We start from the raw sequence: 16,925 nt of genomic DNA, 5'->3' as shown, positions 1-16,925 counted from the left end.
TGTATGTATGTGTTTCCTTTTTTATAGTCTCGGATCCAACATCTATGTGATCCATGGCGGAGCGATGCAAGGTGGCAGCATGGTGACATACCTACACACATAAATAAAAATGGCATGTACTTTGTTTTTGTAAATTCGATGGACAAATGTCAAAATCGTACTGCGCCGGAAGTTGATGTATCAAATCAAATAAAAAAAGTTAATAATCAGCTGTCCCATACTGCCAATTTGTATCGTTCCGCCATGATGTGATCTTTAAGTCAAATGCAATTAAAGTTTTGTGGTAAAGGACTTCAAAGATGATTTGACATGAAACTCTCTAAAATAAAAAGAAAATATTTTTCCGCCAACTAATTTGCAACTTAGAAAAACGGAACTACGATCGAAATGCAGAATACAAAAAATCGAACGATTCGAAGTTGGATCGAAAGAGATTGGAACACAGAATACCAAAATTGCCAAATCGAAAAAATTCCAATCCAAGTCGAAATGCAGAATAGGGCTGATTATTAGTTCGAAGGCGGAGGGTAAATATTATTTCCCATTCAAAAGTTATCGCTAAAAACAGGTTTTGTAAATATGAAGTCCCGATGCAACCACTCCATTTTGATCACAGAACCTGGAACGTCAGACATGTAGGATAAGCCCTAACCATTAAATGATGTTACCTATTATATCCAGGAATGCACCTTAACGTTAAGCTAATCGTTTATCAAAAAATTTCCACGGTTTCCGTTGAAACACTTCGAAATATTATCGATAAATAAATTATCAAGATAAATTGTATCTCGTTTTTAACCGAAACGAAAAGCTTTCGTTAACGTTAAAAACGTTAACAAAAACGTGATACTTTATGTTCGAATTGTGCTGGCAATGCTATAGCCATGGTGAAGCCGTAAGGTGCTAACAGCGAGCGAACATACACACACAAACTCCATGCAATTTGTTTGTGTAATTCGTTGGTGGTAATGTCAAAAATACTCTGAGAAATGTTCGTACTGTCAAAATTCATGAAAAAAGTTCCAATCAGCTTGGCTAATGCTTTCACCTTTAAAGACTTCGCCATCAATCAGCTTTGCCAGCACACTTTGAAATTAATAATGAACATAAACGATTTGATTTCGTTTTGATATGGCAAAAAACGAAACAAAATCATTTCGTTAATTTGACGTTCTTAACGTTAATAAACGAAACGAAATGACTTTGTTTCGTTTATTAACGTTAACTAGTATCGCCTCTGGTCGAAATTCGACCAACGTGTATTTTTTTCAACTCAGTCTATGCATCAAGTGTTGGAAATATAGCAAACTGGTCTAACTTTCTTAACTTTTTCTTTAAAATTTTGAATTTGATCTAAGACCCTGTACTCTTTGATTGTATTTTCTTAAATTTTCTACAAACTTTTCACGTGTAATTATAACGTTTTGGTATGGAGCTCCTTAAACAAAAATATAAAAATTATGTAAAATCAAATGAAATTGACATAGAGTTATGGTGAAATTACTTGAAATTGAATTGAAAAATAGGGGTTTCCACACCACCCGGAAGTTCCTCGTTGGCGCGCTACCGAAGTTAGTTTTGGGAGCTCGGTTCCTCAGTAGGCCTATATAACCCATATACATATATCGCCCATTTACTTCAATAGTGTCATAATTCAAAAAACACGAACTTTAAGTTAAAAACGAAGAAACTTGCTAAAGGGATGTAGCCTATTTCACGCTACCCGTTTAATTTTGTATAAATACATATATAATATTGTCACGGATATTAGCATCACTAAGTTATCCCATCACTAAGGCGATGCTAAGGCCATGCCAAGCAGTATTTACGTTAATAATCAAATCAAGTATACACATATATAAGGCAGCCAGAGAGATGTCACACACAGATGCATTTACTTATACGCCTATGTGCGCGCGAGAGACTGTAAACTACAAACATTCACATCAATAATTCAATCTTTATGTATCTACATAAACGAATAAATAATTGCGTCTACACATATGTACCATGTACGAATACGAGCAGCGGAGAGTCAATGCGCAAACACATGCATATATCTGAGAAGTTTGAGAGCTACTGGACTAGTAGATTCTGGAGCGCCTAAAAGATGTATAAAATTGTGCAATTTTAGTTATAGCTGAGAAGTTTGAGAGCTCATGGACAATGCTAGTACATTCTGGAAAAATGCGAACGAGGAAACCAAAGGGTATAAAAGGCAACAGATGTAGAGGCGCTGTAATTCAGTTTGAGTTGAGCAATCAATCAGTTATTGATGAAGCACGCGATCTGGCGGCCAATAGTAGAGTTTAATTTGAGTTATCAATCAGTTTGGTTATTAAGCCAGCGAGTAGCAAAGTATAAGTGTTATTGTGAAGTACTTTAATAAAGGCCATTTTTCCATTATTCAATATTGGAGTTATTTATTCAACAGTTTAGCGATACGAACTTAGCAGAGCATTGCAAATAAGAGGATTTGCAGAAAAATCGTTACAATATGTAAGTGTGACACAAAACAAAAATTTCGCGTAGAATAGAGGATACCTTCATAAAAAATAAAATAAAAATATAAAAAAAAATTATGTAATGAGAAAGAAAGCAGATTTTACTAAAAAATGTTTAATTAAAGAAAAAAATAAAGTACTTAAATTGCGAAAAAATTAAGTGAAGTGAACAAACAGTTCCATATAAAAACGTAATAAGTATACTTAGACTTTTTCCGGGGTTTGATGTGATCATTGTGGAAATTTGAAGATTCTAATGTTCGGATATTTAATGTTGGGATTCACATTGAGATCTATGTACGTAATTAATTTGTATTAAATTTGTAAACACTCCATTTCATGAATATATATGACCATATCTACCATAAAATATCGTCTGTGAACAATACAATACTAAGATATAACAAGTAAGGAAGGTTAAGTTCGGGTGTAACCGAACATTACATACTCAGTTGAGAGCTATGGTGACAACATAAGGGAAAATAACCATGTAGGAAAATGAACCGAGGGAAACCCTGGAATGTGTTTGTATGACATGTGTATCAAATGAAAGGCATTAAAGAGTATTTTATGAGGGAGTGGGCCATAGTTCTATAGGTGGACGCCATTTAGGGATATAGCCATAAAGGTGGATCAGGGTTGACTCTAGAATGCGTTTGTACGTTATGGGTATCAAATGAAAGGTTTTAATGAGTATTTTAAAAGGGAGTTATCCTTAGTTCCATAGGTGGACGCCGTTTCGAGATATCGCCACAAAGGTGGACCAGGGGTGACCCTAGAATTTGTTTGTACAATATGGGCATCAAACGAATGGTGTTAATGAGTATTTTAAAAGGGAGTGGGCCTTAGTTCTATAGGTGGATGCCGTTTCGAAATATCGCCATAAAGGTGGACCAGTGGTGACTATAGAATGTGTTTGTACGATATGGGTATCAAATTAAAGGTATTAATGAGGGTTTTAAAAGGGAGTGGTGGTTGTTGTATAGGTGGTCGCCTTTTCGAGATATCGCAAGAAAGGTGTTAATGAGTATTTTAAAAGTGAGTAATCCTTAGTTCCATAGGTGGACGCCGTTTCGAGATATCGTCATAAAGGTGGACCAGGGGTGACCCTAGAATTTGTTTGTACAATATGGGCATCAAACGAAAGGTGTTAATGAGTATTTTAAAAGGGAGTGGGCCTTAGTTCTATAGGTGGACGCCGTTTCGAAATATCGCCATAAAGGTGGACCAGGGGTGACTCTAGAATGTGTTTGTACGATATGGGTATCAAATTAAAGGTATTAATGAGGGTTTTAAAAGGGAGTGGTGGTTGTTGTATAGGTGGTCGCATTTTCGAGATATCGCCATAAAGGTGGACCAGGGGTGACCCTAGAATTTGTTTGTATAATATGGGTATCCAAAGAAAGGTGTTAATGAGTATTTTAAAAGGGAGTAATCCTTAGTTCCATAGGTGGACGCCGTTTCGAGATATCGCCATAAAGGTGGAGCAGGGGTGGCCCTAGAATTTGTTTTGTACAATATGAGTATCAAAATAAAGGTGTTAATGAGTATTTTAAAAGGGAGTAATCCATAGTTCCATAGGTGGACGCCGTTTCGAGATATCGCCATAAAGGTGGGCCAGGGGTGACTCTAGAATTCGTTTGTGCAATATGGGTATCAAACGAAAGAAGTTAATGAGTATTTTAAAAGGGAGTGGGCCTTAGTTCTATAGGTGGACGCCTTTTCGAGGTATCGCAATAAAGGTGGACCAGGGGTGACTCTAGACTTTGTTTGTACGATATGGGTATCAAATGAAAGGTGCTAATGAGTATTTTTAAAAGGGAGTGGGCCTTCGTTCTATAGGTGTTCGTCTTTTCGAGATATCGCCATAAAGGTGGACCAGGGGTGACTTTAGAATATGATTGTACGATATGGATATCAAATGAAAGGTGTTAATGAGTATTTTAAAAGGGCGTGGGGCTTAGTTTTATAGGTGGCCGCCTTTTGGAGATATCGCCATAAAGGTGGACCAGGGGTGACTCTAGAATGAGTTTGTACGATATGGGTATCAAATTAAAGGTATTAATGAGAGTTTTAAAAGGGAGTGGTGTGAAGGCGTTTTCCAGAAATCGATCGAAATGTGGACCAGGGTGACCCAGAACATCATCTGCTGGATACCGCTAATTTATTTATATATGTAATACCTGTCAAGATTTTAAGGGTTTTTTATTTCGCCCTGCAGAACTTTTTCATTTTCTTCTACTTAATATGGTAGGTGTTACAACCATTTTATAAAGTTTTTTCTAAAGTTATATTTCGCGTCAATAAAACAATTCAATTACCTTACCATGTTTCATCCCTTTTTTCGTATTTGGTATAGAATTATGGCATTTTTTCATTTTTCGTAATTTTCGATATCGAAAAAGTGGGCGTGGTCATAGTCGGATTTCGTTCGTTTTTCATACCAAGATAAAGTGAGTTCAAGTAAGCACGTGAACTAAGTTCATTAAAGATATGTCGATTTTTGCTCAAGTTATCGTGTTAACGGCCATGCGGAAGGACAGACGGACGACTGTGTATAAAAACTGGGCGTGGCATCAACCGATTTCGCCCATTTTCACAGAAAACAGTTAACGTCATAAAATCTATGCCCCTACCAAATTTCAAAAGGATTGGTTAATTTTTGTTCGAATTATGGCGTTAAAAGTATCCTAGACAAATTAAATGAAAAAGGGCGGAGCCACGCCCATTTTGAAAATTTCTTTTATTTTTGTATTTTGTTGCACCATATCATTACTGGAGTTGAATGTTGACATAATTTACTTATATACTGTAAAGATATTAAATTTTTTGTTAAAATTTGACTTTCAAACAAATTTTTTTTAAAAGTGGGCGTGGTCCTTCTCCGATTTTTCTAATTTTTATTAAGCGTACATATAGTAATAGGTGTAACGTTCCTGCCAAATTTCATCATGATATCTTCAACGACTGCCAAATTACAGCTTGCAGAACTTCTAAATTACCTTCTTTTAAAAGTGGGCGGTGCCACGCCCATTGTCCAAAATTTTACAAATTTTCTATTCATTTACCAAGTTTCGTCGCTTTAGCTGTCTTTTGTAATGAATTATCGCACTTTTTCGGTTTTTCGAAATTTTCGATATCGAAAAAGTGGGCGTGGTTATAGTCCGATATCGTTCATTTTAAATAGCGATCTGAGATGAGTGCTCAGGAACCTACATACCAAATTTCATCAAGATACCTCAAAAGTTACTCAAGTTATCGTGTTAACGGACGGACGGACGGACGGACATGGCTCAATCAAATTTTTTTCGATCCTGATTATTTTGATATATGGAAGTCTATATCTATCTCGATTCCTTTATATATGTACAATCAACCGTTATCCAATCAAACTTAATATACTCTGTGAGCTCTGCTCAACTGAGTATAACAAAGCAGAATGAATTAGAAAGAAAAGAAAAACAAACAAAAACATTAAAGTTATTCACGGAAACACATTTACTAAAATAAAATTGATTTCATAACTTTAAGCGACATAAAAAAATTAGGGTTATGGGATCTAAGCATCCGATTAATGGATATATAATCCAACAAAGTTAGCCTAATAATAAATATAGTGGGTAATATACTGACTATGCACGCTATGATGCCGGTTGCCGTTTTGACCTAAAATCAAAGACGTTTTGGGACGTTTTTTTGTTTCGTTTAATATACAACGTGAAATTTTCGGATTCAGTCAAGTTGCAGTTAAATAATAATAAACCAATTTGAAATAAGAGAATATATAATAAAATAAAATAATAACTAAAATAAATTAGCATAAAAGGCAATATAAAAAATTTAATGTTATATTTTTGTAACTTTTTTTTTCGTTCAGTATAAGACGTACCTTATATAAAATGAGGATTAAATCTGCAAATGCAAAAACATTTTCGGGCAAATTTGCCATTAATTGTTATAAATAAATTAGTTAGTTTCAACTAAAGTTAACTCATTATTTGTGATTTCATGTTTTTTTGAAAACAACTAAAATAAAAAGAAAGAATCTGTTAAATAAAGACATGTATTTACGTTTAAGTGAAATTTGCCACAAAAAATGGGCCGGTCAAAAATTAATTATATTTAAGATTTTTTGGTACGCTACAAATTATTTTGGAACAATTTTTTTGGATTTTGGTAGAGACTATTATAGGTAAGCGGCTACAATGGGGAACCATATTTGTATGTAGGTGAAACATTTATGCTTTCGAATTTAGCGAGTATACATAAAATTTGAAATTCACATTAGAAAACTTAGACAATTGTTCCCAAAGACGGCGCGCTTGTGCATAAAGGTTTAGGTCTTTGAAATTCGCATTAGAAAACTTAGATAATTGTTACCAAAGATGGCGCTTGTGCACGAAAATGACTTACGATATTTGTATGAATTGTTCGAATTTACAAAAAACTTTTTCTATTAATTATAAACAAATAGAGTAATATTTGTTAACAAAAATAGGCCTATGCACTGCGGCTGATCAATACGAATCGATTCATATAACTTTTATATGATTTTACGTATGCTAAGTATGCGAAACAGCCTGTCAATTGATTGTATGGAAATTTTGTTAGCGTATTAATATAGAGATTATCGTAACGAAATGATATCGGTTCGTTGGTTAAGTATGCCTGATTGAAACTATAATCGCCGAAATGTATGTCAAAAATCCCCATATTCAGATCTATTCATTTTTGTTTGGAGTGGCATCATTGACAAATGTTATAAAAAATGTGCATTTTGACAGCGCTCTCTCGAAACAAAGAGTTGCAAATCCATTCATCTATGAAGGACTTGTTAAATGAAAAGTTACAGGTTGCCTGTCTAAAGCTCCTTACAGTCCTCTTTGCGAACGTGAGTGTTTGGGAATCTTATCAATGTATCAGAAGTATGAATAAAAACAGATATGTCAATTATTATCGTTCGTATTTAAAATGTGTAGCGTTGCCAGGCTAGCCGGGCTGTAATGTAGAGTCTTTAACCCAACACCACTCTTCTAAAACGGCAAAAGGTAATTGTGTCAATAATACGGCTTCAAAATACGCAGTCAGCGAATCTTCCCGTAGGAAACACGCCGACTTGAGTCTATCGATTGAGACCGTGACCTGCTTGGTGCCTATCAAAATAGTGTATGTCTTTGGAAATATGTTGATCATTAAATATGGTCCATCGTACGGCGCTTTTAATGGTTTATGTATGATATCATCACGTAAAAACACATGACTACTAAAGCGGAAGTCTTTTGAAACATAAAAATGAGCTTTTAAATGTTTGACGTTTATTTTGGTCGTAAATGTTGCCTGATCTTTAGTAAAAAAGGTTGATTCATATACCGCTGTCTCTTGTGGGTTTACGAAGAATTCACCAGGAAGACGAATAGGCTGCGTTTCAGCAATGGACATCCCCAAATCTTCTTTAACAGCGGACCGCAGACCAAGAAGAACAATTGGAAGTACGTCCATCCAGTCTAAATTGGCCGTTTGACATCTCAATCCCGCTTTTGGTATACGGTGACATCTTTCCACCATGCCGTTAGCTTGAGGAGGATACCTTGTGGTGTGTATATGCTTGGCGCCGAATAGCTTCACCAGATGTTTAAATATACTACTTCCAAATAGCCTTCCTTGATCAGTAGTGATGAGCGTTGAGACTCTAAACCTACTGATCCACTCGTTACATAACGTCGATCTACTTCGAGATGTGGGGAACGGCCCGACAATGTTCACATTTACATGCTCAAAACGTTAACAGCACTCTTAGTATGCCGCCGGATTTTGCAGCGTTGGCATGCAGCACAATCACGAACACGCGCTCTTATGTCCGCATTCATTCCTTACCATAGGAAACCTTTCGTTATCAGTTTGGTCGTTGCTCTCGCTTCAGGATGCGCGAGACCGTGCGTAGCATCGAAAGCCACTCGACGAAGAGATTTCGGAACATATGGCCTTATCTTCCCCGTTGAGTCGTCGCAAACAATATCTTACCCTGTGCCTGTATGCTTGTATTTGATTAAATGTAAATACGTGTTACCATCGTTGAGTACCTCTATTGATTGCTAGCGCTCTTGTTCCTGGGGCAGTAGCTTTAAATCTTATGGAAAAAGGGGCTGCGAATGTTAAAAAAACTGGCTAACAAAATTAATTGTCGTGTCTGCCGTGGGGATAGCTTTTACCAACTGCTCTAAAATGGGTCCCATTCAAGAAATATCTAAAGTGCCGAATGGCTCTGTGTATGGCCAGCAACTCGCGGTCGTATGTACTATACCTTGCCGCCGTTTTGGTGATCTTTTGAGAAAAGGAGCCCAATGGCCGCCACTTGCCTTCCGTCAACTGCTGTAACGCCATAACACTATTGTGTCTCCCTTTCTAAGAACGCAATCAATGCCTCCTTCGCGAGCTGGGACTTAAGCTCCCCGAACGCTTTAAGGGAGATTGGTGTCCACGTCAACTTTGTCTTATAATTATTTTTGCAATGGCATCGTTGTCTGCAGCGGTGCTTTAATGGCTGCTGCAGGCGGAAAAAATTGCCCATAAAAATTTACTGCGCCCAGAAATCGCCTCAGTTCGTACACCTCAGTCGTTCTTTTTAACTGGAGTATCCTCTGCACTTTTCGGGGCATGGAAGATATACCTCTCTGTGAGAGCAAATTTCCGAGAAATTCCACCTCTGGAAAACCAACCTGGCATTTCTCTAAATTAATAACCATAACCAGGCCCCTCTCGAGGTAGCGATCGATTAGCTGCTACAAATGCCTGATGTGGTCCTCAGGTATCACTGAGGCCACAAGTACGTCATCGAGGTATTGAAAGGCAAATGATAACCCTGCGACTGTATCGTCTATAATCCTTTGGAAGGTCAGGCCAGCGTTTCTAAGCCCAAACGTCAAGTAGTCCAAATGGAGTTAAGATTGCGGTCTTTGTGACGTCAGCCGGGTGCAGCGGTGTTTTATGAGAAGACTTTTTACAGTCTTTCACTGAAAAAATTGTTTTACTTTGTAAATCTCAAAAAAAAATTGTGTATGTGCCAGATAGGGTACTTATCTGGAATTGTTTTCGCGTTAAGCTTACGGTAATCTCCACATGGACGCTACGAGCCGTTGGCCTTCTGCACCATGTGCATTGGGCCAGTTTTTTTTCAATTAGAAGAAAGTTTTTCTAAGCGGGATCGCGCCCGGCAGTGATTTGGAAAGCACTTCGAGTGTATTTCTGTCCTGGAAAGGTTATTAATAATAAAAAAAAAAAAATATGATTCGGCATAAAACATGTACATATGTCCCGTCCCGCCAATTTGTGGGAAAATTAAAAGGAGCACAACGAGCTTTACATTGAGAGTTAGTCTTTCGGTCGATAATCGATTTATTAAACTCAGCTGAGAAGAGCTCACAGAGTATATTAACTTTGTTCGCATAACGGTAATCCGTAACGGCATAAACTAATCGAGATAGATATAGACTTCCATATATCAAAATGATCTGGGTGAAAAAAGAAATTCATTTAGCCATGTCCGTCCGCCCGTCTGTCCGTAAACACGATAACTTGAGTATCTTGATAAAATTTGGTACGTAGGTTCCTGGGCACCCATCGCAGATCGCTATTTAAAATTAACGAAATCGGACCATAACCACACACACTTTTTCGATATCGAAAATTTCGAAAAACCGAAAAAGTGCGATAATTCATTACCAAAAGTCAAATTTTAACAAAAAATTTATTATCTTTACAGTATATAAGTATGATATGGTGCAACAAAATACAAAACTGAAAGAAAATTTCAAAATGGACGTAACTCCGCCCTTTTTCATTTAATTCGTCTAGAATACTTTTAATGCCATAAGTCGAACAAAAATTTACCAATCCTTGTGAAATTTGGTAGGGACATAGACTCTATGACGATAACTGTTTTCTGAAATGGGCGAAATCGGTTGAAGCCACGCCCAGTTTTTATACACAGTCGACCGTCTGTCCTTCCGCTCGGCCGTTAACACGATAACTTGCGCAAAAAACGATATATTTTAACTAAACTTAGTTCACGTACTTATCTGAAGTCACTTTATCTTGGTATAAAATATGGCCGAAATCTGACTATGACCACGCCTACTTTTCCGATATCGAAAATTACGAAAAATGAAAAAAATGCCATAATTCTGTACCAAATATGAAAAGAGATGAAACATGGTAATTGGATTGGTTTTTTGACGCAAAATATAACTTTAGAAAAAACTTTGTAAAATGGGTGTGACACCTACCATATTAAGTAGAAGAAAATGAAAAAGTTCTGCAGGGCGAAAACAAAAGCCCTTGGAATCTTGGCAGGAATACTGTTCGTGGTATGACATATATAAATAAATTAGCGGTACGCGACAGAAGATGTTCTGGGTCACCCTGGTCCACATTTTGGTCGATATCTCGAAAACGCCTTCACATATGCAACTAAGGGCTACTCCCTTTTAAAACCCTCATACCTTTAAATTGATACCCATATCGTACAAACACATTCTAGAGTCACCCCTGGTCCACCCTTATTGCGATATCTCGAAAAGACGTCCACCTATAGAACTAAGGCCCACTGCGTTTTAAATAATCATTAACACCTTTCATTTGATACACATGTCATACAAACACATTCCAGCGTTACCCTAGGTTCATTTTGCTAAATAGTGATTTTCCCTTATTTTGTCTCCAAAGCTCTCAGCTGAGTATGTAATGTTCGGTTAAACCCGAACTTAGCTTTCCTTACTTGTTTTTCATGCCCAGAAAATACGGCACCTACATGTGATGCATCCAGGTAAATTTTCTCCAGTCCCAAGTCTAGAATAATACTCCTCCTTCCAAAAGTATTGATTTGGGTGTTGTTTGCGGCGATTAGCTTCATCGGAGAAGATAGTACCGGATCTCTTCTCTGGGTTGCTATCTCTGGGTACAACCAAGATTTCGGGCCCAGTATCTATTCAAAATGTGAAAGATGATATCTTTTCCTGTATAAAGTGACGGCTAGAAAGCTGGCTAACCACCGTAGTAACCGTTATGAACGAAGGAATAATTAGTTTTCCGTTCGGAGCGATCGTAAACTGCAAGGCACCCGACATTTTGCGACCTGGTCACGAAAGTACGATGGTAAAAACATAGACGTTTACCAGCTGCTTGTACCGAAGCGTTTCGCACCACAGTCGATGATGTTGCACGTGAAGCACTATTTCGCACTGTTGGTTCAGTAGTTTTTTGTTTTTTTTTTTTTGCAAGAGAGCCTGTATAATTGATACATCAAACGAAGAAGAATTAAAAAATATTTCGAAATGCTATGTTTTAAAGTAATTGAGGACGGTGAGTGTATACTTTTTACAAGCTTCCACTCAAATGTAGGCTTACGAAATGCCACCGCATGTGAAAATCGAATTTTCGTGTTTACCACGGCAAACTTCGAGTTGAATCCTAGATTTTGTTGGAACTGAATTCAATTGACAGTAGCGCTTAAAATTGCGAAAGAATTCAGACAAATTACTTTGCCTTTGCGGAGATTTCAAAACTACCACATCTCCACAGAGGTGTATGGAGTAGTTTAAACATGGGCGATTGCTGTAGTTTATTTCGCCTTGCCCATTCACATGCAAAATTTCGCGAAGCACTGTCATAAACATTCTCTCCATTAACTTTGCTAACATATCTCGTGTTCTATTCATTTGTTAAATTGCAGTTTTTAATTGTAAAAAATTTTAGAAAAGTACCAACGAGTTGGTAAAATAATTTCACTTGGAAAATGTGAAAGCACCCTTAGCCAAAGCAAATGTCCAATTCTTCTTCTCATGCTTTCCTTGCAACAAAAGTTGGAAGTTGGCTACATTTTCTTGTCAGATGACGCCAGCGGCGCTCGATCTGCCGTTCTCCATAAAAATACGTGCAATCTACTTATCATTGTATTAAGCGTCCATTACTCATACTTAGCATATACTTGACTTCACTTGAGAACTGTCACTTACAGTTCTGTTAAATGAACATTGCATGTTACTGATAACTCAAAACTGAGCAACATTTAACTTGACTTAGAAGTCTGTTGAATTTTGATTTTCTATGTAAGTTCTAAGTGACGTTTACATTTTGAGATGCAATTCGCTTGTTTCCATTTCATTTTGACATTTTGTCATACAAATTGTATTTTTATGTTATTTGTTAATTTTTACACTCATAAATTAATTGTAGTACTCAAAATTAACTTTGTGTAAAAAATCACCACTTTTTGGAGCAAATATTTCACAATAAAATGACAGCTGATTATGATGCCAGATTGTATGCGCTAAGTGGAGTATAATCGTGGCTAAGTTGCCAAGTTTACGCCAAGTGAAGTCAAGTATATGCTAAGTATCAGTAATGGGCCCTTTAGATTGCGTTAAACGCATCTATATGAAAAACTGCTTATGTGACAGGGCTTTTATGCATGAAGACACTTTTAAAGCAATTTTTAGTTTGGACTGCAGGTGGGTCGAGGTGCGAGGGTGCGAGTTATGTTTTTGAATGCTACGTCATCCATTTCCAAAATGTAAAAACTCTGGAATACGTGATCTGCTGTCTTATGTTTATGTTTCAAGTGTGCATTGAGCACAGTTTTCCTCACGACGGTGCTAATATTTTTTTCCGACGCTTTGAGTATCTAAACATAAAAATTTGATCATGCTTTATTTTTCGTGGTATAATAATGAAATGACATTTACATATTTGGTTACATTTTTAATATTACGTACATTGTACATATGTAAGTATTTTTAAAGATAATTTAGATTGAGTAGGCATATGTCATATGTATGTATACATTTCTGTGGCAATTTGGCGAAACAACCTATTTTTTAAAAAAAGTTATGATAAGAGTGCTGTTTGGGATTTTTAACAGAAATCCGTAGCAGGTCTACCAATTATTTATTCATAAATCTAAAATAGCTGATATAATAGCTTTTTAGTTGAAGGTCAATTTATCGCCATTATTTCAACTCGAGATAGGTTGCTTTATCAAATTGCCACAAATTTGTATGTTCTAAAGTGGCTCTTGGGTGTAAGGATAACAAACAAATATGTATATTCGTACTACTACTTTGAAGCCCTAGAAATATGCACATAGATTCAAAACTTAAATATGAACAGTTTTAGTTAATTTAAAAAAATAGAAGTCGCTTTTGGCACCTAAAAATTATACATTTCCATGGACTTGTATGTATATGGAAGAAAGGATATTTTTAGTTAACATGGTACAAAATCCAATCAATTCAATTTTTGTATAAAACCAGTGGAAACTTTTTTTAATAGTAGTTACAGTAAATTTCAAAGATGTTTTGAAGGTGTTGCTATATCAACATTCAAGTTGATATTTTTAAAATTCATTATAGAAAATAATAATTTTCTATTTAATTTTGATTAATATATTTAAAACTTTATTTTTTTAAAAGATATTTTTGATGACTTCAAATATTTTCATTTTTTGATAATTAAAAATAAATAATCTAATAATAAGAAATTTAAAATATAACAAGTATATTTGTTACAAGTAGAAAACTCTACATATACTCCCCCTCCAGTGAAACGAAAAATTTATTAAACGGTTTTATTTTTTTAATGTTAATTTACAGTGTATATTGATTACTGTAAGAATTTTGTGTTGTAGTTTGAAAAATGTTTGAATTTTGTGTTGTAAATATATTGTTTTTTTTTGTTTTTAAATTGTCAGAATTTTAAGAAAGTGTTTATGTAATTGTGTTAAGTTTACGTTGGATTGATGTAAGTACTCAATCTTTTGATGATTCGATGTACTTAATAGTTTAGTTTTATTTTTTAATTTTGGTAGGTGTTGTTATTATTTATATATTTATGTATATTAATATTTGGTTGTGTTATTGTTATGTTGTTGAGGCTTAAAATATCTTAATAGTTGTTTGTGAAATATTGTCAGTTATAATGATGCGTTTGAAGAACCTAGAATGAGGTTGAATGATAGTAGATGGCAACTTTGTGTGCACAATCACTCAAAACTTAAAAACTTGTATTATGCAGAATATATGTTCAATATATAATTGTACTCTGCATAATGTATGTCCAAGTTGTTGATAAGGAATGAAAAGTTGGATATTTTATTCGTTCATGGGTGATATGAATTTGTCATTAATTGACTCATGTTAATAGGTATATTGTTGCGTTTTTAACATGATTTACATTTCAATGTGAAATATTGGTATTGAGGAAAATATTACGTTAAAAGCTATTTTAAAAAATCTTTATAGATTTTTTAAAATTGTAGAAATTTGCTTGATTTTTAAAAATCATAGTTTCTTCTTTTTTTTGTAGAGTATTGTGTTACTTTCGAATTGAAAATGAACTTATTTGTATTGCGGAGTATGTATGTCTGTTGTAAAATATCTTATATGTGTAGATGACAAATATTCTTGAATATAAACTGGAGAGGAAGTGTACATAATTCAAATGTAATTAATTAAACTATAATTTAGAAAAATTAATTACATTTTTGTATATATTTAATAATTTTATCATTTATTTGTATTAAAATATAAATTTAGTATTTTGTTTGTAAAATGGTTCAACGACAGATTTAGACAACGAACTTTTATTGAAAAAATACGTACTATTTAAAAAAAAAAAATGGAAATTTTGAACAAAATAGCTCACCAAAAGTTGAGGGTAGGTAGATGCTGGCGTTAAAACATAAATTGAAATTGGGTTTGAATGCTGTTATTTTGAATAGAAGAAAATGATTGTTCCAAAATAATCCTCAAGTATATTTTGACGGTCTTTGATTACATATAGTAATTTTCTCCATGCTGTTTCAGGATCAGAAGTTGGATACGTTGTAGTTGTAATATGTTCGGCTGATATTTCGACTCGCATAAGAATAACAATGGGACTCAAAATCGTAGGCATTAGTATTGCAAAGAGAAATTGTCTACGTTTATTCCAATGTTTTCAATAATCCACCCATAACCATCCATTTGAAACGCACCCAATGATAATTCGTTGGAACTAAGTCTTCATCACTGCTATCGGATGTCATTTCCATATTGAAAAATTTCTTTTATTTTAATTATGATTAAAATTATGGCACAAACACAATGTTCTTAGTAGTATTTTATCTTGTTAATTTGGATTTTTGTTTGTAATAGATTGTACAAATCAAATAATTGTAAATTTCACAAAATTTAATTTAGTTTTTAGTATTAGCACTTTTTTATTTAAATTTTATTGGTTCTTCTAGTTGTATGAAAACGCATTGAATAAAATTTTAAAATTTCTTTGAAAGTTATATTAAAAAGTCTTCAATGATGTGATGATTCGAGGGCAAGATCGTGTGCACATTTGCTGAAACCAGAGATAGTCTGCAATTGGTTCAGGCAGCTAACACAAATTTTCGTTGGTAGCACGTCACTTAGCTACACTTCTATTTGCGGTATTGCATTGGTCAGTAGCTTTACGATACGTAAAGCACCACATTCAGCAATTGTATAAAATATAGACTTAGATAAATTTAGGTCCCGTTGGTAGGATCGCCATTATAGAAAATAATAATTTTTCTATTTAATTTTGATTAATATATTTAAACTTTATTTTTTTAAAAGATATTTTTGATGACTTCAAATATTTTCATTTTTTGATAATTAAAAATAAATAATCTAATAATAAGAAATTTAAAATATAACAAGTATATTTGTTACAAGTAGAAAACTCTACAGTTGAAAGTTTCATTCGTTTTATTCATATGGCTCAAAGTGAAATTTTTGTAAGTTTCAATGCTTATTTCAATTAAAACCGGTTGACTGCAGCTTTTGACGTTTGTCGTACGAAACACGTTTGACCGAACCTCAAGCCCGTAGGAATCAATGTGTGCGTCTGTGTACATGTACATGACTTTATTTGTGTCTGTACTGTTTTATAGCAAAGCACTGTTGCCATTGACCAGTTTGAATGCATGCTTATGCATACATCAACTTTTTCCATTTTAATTTTTGATGTTGTAAAAGGCTGGAATTAATATTAAATAAATATAAATAGATCACATATTTATAATCTGCACTTTTACATAATTATTTCGAATTATTTTCACAATTTTTCAAACTTTAATTAGGTATTTTTGCATAAAAGGGCAAACGGTCAAAAATTAGCGCACAAAAGTTTACTCGGCAGCTCTGTCTAGTGAGAGAGCGATCAGCTGACACGTTCATACGGAAAAAATCAAAATTGTTTTGATTTCTACGTTCCGGGCTACGTAAGTACGGGCCTTGCACGTCGGTGAGTTTTCGTTTACATTGCACACTCATAGATAGGTCGTGTCAGCTGACACGTTTTTGGTACGTACGTTCGTGAGTAACTGCCCGCATAATGCGAGCGATCAGCTGACAC

Source organism: Eurosta solidaginis, chromosome 3 (assembly GCF_040869045.1).
Source record: "Eurosta solidaginis isolate ZX-2024a chromosome 3, ASM4086904v1, whole genome shotgun sequence".
Taxonomy (NCBI): Eukaryota; Metazoa; Arthropoda; class Insecta; order Diptera; family Tephritidae; genus Eurosta; species Eurosta solidaginis.
The sequence above is the reverse complement of the archived record's forward strand: the minus strand, read 5'-3'. Positions refer to the sequence as shown.